This window comes from Podarcis filfolensis (assembly GCF_964270895.1).
Source record: "Podarcis filfolensis genome assembly, chromosome: 16".
In the NCBI taxonomy this organism is placed as follows: domain Eukaryota; kingdom Metazoa; phylum Chordata; class Lepidosauria; order Squamata; family Lacertidae; genus Podarcis; species Podarcis filfolensis.
In genome coordinates, this window is record NC_139620.1 from 5,522,346 (window position 1) to 5,525,894 (window position 3,549).

At 47.1% G+C, this 3,549-nt stretch overlaps 1 long non-coding RNA gene across 1 annotated transcript; it reads left to right on the forward strand.

Moving 5' to 3' along the window:
• Positions 1–242: 242 nt before the first annotated feature.
• Positions 243–3,262, forward strand: LOC310751924. Its single transcript, XR_014542680.1, has 2 exons — positions 243–376; positions 2,498–3,262. It is a non-coding gene; the product is annotated as an uncharacterized lncRNA (long non-coding RNA).
• The last annotated feature ends 287 nt before the right edge of the window (positions 3,263–3,549 follow it).

Consider the following 3,549-nt stretch of genomic DNA (forward strand, 5'->3'; position numbering starts at 1 on the left):
TAAGATTATGTCTGCTCGGAAATAAGCTTAATTGGGTTCAGTGAAACCCGTGCACAATAGGATAAAGAATGTCAGCCTTCCTAAGTTATTCCTCCCCGCCTCTGCATCTTCACACACCCATGCTACCACCCTCAGGTGAAGCGATGGTGGGATGAAAAACATCTTGTGAAACAAGGAAGTGAAAATAATTAGAGAGCGCCTATTAAACAGCTGACAATTAAACAGCTGACTGTTAATTTTAGGCTCCCAGAATTGAGCAATAATTATTTCCTCTATGCACACCAGCGAACCGTATAAAAAGGGTTGTCCCCCAATGGGATACACCAGAAGCAGCCGATCCTCTGAAACCATCTCTTCGGATCCAGTAGGAAACCAGGTAATTTCTTTCCTTTTAATGGGCAAATGGTTCTGCAAATGCTTCTCTTCTCCGAAGGTTCTTCAATATCAGACTAACCTGGTTTGATCTCTCCCCCCCCCCCCATACCCAACTTTTACCCAAAGTGAAATGTTGAGGGAAATTTCTGAGTTCCTCCCTGGGCAAAATTCTGGAGAAATGTCATAAAGAGTGTTTCAGTTGAGCTACGGTTTGGTGTTCTGATTCTTCTCGCTGATTTCGAATGTCCCCGGGGGACATCTTCTGGAGAAAAGAGTCTGTCCAGTTAGCGTAACTGATAATGTTTGGGGACTCAACTTGGCACCAAACATTTCCTAAAGAGGACCTTCTGGTGGATTTGGAGCGCACTAGAGGAATATACGGGACGTGGGTGGCGTTGTGGGTTAAACCACAGAGCCTAGGACTTGCTGATCAGAAGGTTGGCGGTTCGAATCCCCGCGATGGGGTGAGCTTCCGTTGCTCAGTCCCACCTCCTGCCAACCTAGCAGTTTGAAAGCATGTCAAAGTGCAAGTAGATAAATAGGTACTACTCCGGCGGGAAGGTAAACGGCATTTCTGTGCACTGCTCTGGTTCGCCAGAAGCGGCTTAGTCATGCTGGCCACATGACCTGGAAGCTGTACGCCGGCTCCCTCGGCCAATAAAGCAAGATGAGCACTGCAACCCCAGAGTCGGCCACGACTGGACCTAATGGTCAGGGGTCCCTTTACCTTTACCTTTAGGGGAATATATGGAGCTGCCCTCTTGAGATTCAGACTGCAGGTGCATCCAGTTCAAGTCCTGCCAGCACTGAATGACAGCTGAGTTTAATTGAAAGAACACAGATAAAACATAGAAGGGGTGTGTGTGTGTGTGTGTGTGTGTGTGTGTCTGTGTGTATATGCTAAAAACAAAAAGCTATAACAGAAATGTAGTTTTGGAACATAGGACCAGGATTTTTTTAAATATCCATTTTCACTCTCCCCACCCCTTTCTCTGAAAGTAACACATACTGTAGTGTCTTCTTCTTTGGTGATCCCTCGTAGCCGAGTAAGATTGTCTTCCATAAACATGGTTTTAACAGTGAGTCTGTAAGGGACTGTGGAGGCCAATTCTGGATCCACACGTCCTTCCACAGTGGGGACATTGGTTTCCCAGCAGGATTGATCACGGTGAGGGTTTTCCAAGCGTGCCTTCCTCTTGGCACGTTTCTCCCTTGCGTCCTGAGTTCGAGTGTCTTCAAAGCCCATGACACCTTTGGTAAAGGCTGTTCTCCAGCTGGAACGCTTGCAGGCCAGTCCTTCCCAGTTGTCAGTATTTATACTACATTTTTAAAGATTTGCCTTGAAAGGGTCTTTAAACCACCTTTGATGACCACCAGCATTACGCTTTCCATTTTTAAGTTCGGAATAGAGTAGTTAACACATAGTGCATTGCATTCTGGGTAACTTCTTGGAAGCCACATGGCCGTGGTGGGTTGGGACCAGAGGGAAAATTGAGGCTGGGGGCAGGAAGCTCAGGGTGGATAGAGGGGGTGGGGGGAGAGGAAAAGGTGGATGAAGCAACAGGTGCAAAGATTACCTTTATGCAGTAGTCTAGTATCTACTCACACAATCCCCCTCTGTCCTCTACCCAGGCATGCAAGAGGCATGACCAGAGTTGAAAGACACATTTCACACATACCAAAAAAAGGTTTGGGACGTGAAGCAGGGCTTTGTGAGGGATGCAGAGAAGACGCATGGCTGCCAAGAGGGGTGTTTGATCTAATAATAATAATAATAATAATAATAATAATAATAATAATGGGAAGAGTTCTGAGGGCAGATAGAGAACCTTCAATGGCTGCATTCGACCCCTTGGCCTGAGGTTCCCTACATCTGCTTTAACCCAATTTTGCATATTATACCCGCTCTTCCAAAAACCTCATTCTTGGTAATAGACCTCATAATTGTAATAAACTTTATGCAATAGATAGAACACAGTAGAAAAGGTTTGAGTGAAAACACTGTGGAAATCAGGGGTGGGAAGTCAATTTATGAAACGATGTAGCTGTTTGGTACGAAGATGATTGTGAAAATGTTTGAAAAAGTTAATAACAAAATTATACTGCAATAACCTCGTTTCAGATCTTTCCCAACCAGCTTCAAGATGTCTCTGCTGAATGACGGTATCTTGATGGAGGACTTCTATGACCCAGAAATGGAAGGCCTGGACTCCTTCTATCAGTATCCGTACTGCTACCGACCACGTCAGCGTAGCTGCTACTACCCTAGGGGTTATGGCTATGGCTATGGTTATGGCGGCGGCTATGGTTCCAAGTGGCGTCCTGGCTACACTTGGCAATATCCACAGTACTGCCCCCCACAGTATTATGGCCCCGGTCGCTGGCCATGTTACTACCCTGGTAAGAGGTGGCCATGTTAAGTCCAGATGAAACGTGGATGATCCAGGAAAGAAGAGGCAGGATTCTGACCCGCAGCTGAATGAATGGACACAGTAGTCAGAACTGCTGAGAACTCCAGAGGCCCTACTGTTCAGCCAGTGGGATTTGTGAGGTCTCCGCACTTCTGTTAATGCTTCATGCTTGGACTTTATTCCTTTGGTTCCCCCTGTTTCCTGGCGTCTTGTATCCCAGGCGTTGGTGCTATGCTAGGACTCTCTACCAAATTGTGTTTCAGCAGCGCTTGGCTGAAGGAGGCTCATCGCATAATAGCAACCAACTCTGCATTTTTGTTGTCGCCTCGATCCATGATGATGTATATCAGCTTTCCAAGAAACAAGATGTTTCATATCTCTGTTACTGCTGCATGTTTTTCAACTGCAACAGGCCATTTCCACTGGCTCCTTCCTTTATATCCTCAATAAAAATTTCAGCATCTCATAGAGCAAAATGGTTTTGTCTACTTCTCTTCATTTTCTATCACAAGAGCAGTGGCGTAGCGTGGGTTGTCAGCACCCGGGGCAAGGCAAGTAATTTGCGCCCCCTAACCCGTGGATTTTAGCACTCGAGTGCGAGCGCGCCCCCCGGATGTTGCGCCTGGTGCGGCCGGCCCCCCTGCACCCCACGCTACGCCACTGCACAAGAGTATTCAGTGGTGGGCCTCTGGATGTGGTTGGGGTCCACCTCACAGCAGCCCCACCCAAGATGGCCAATGGTCAGAGGTGGTGAGGGTTGATA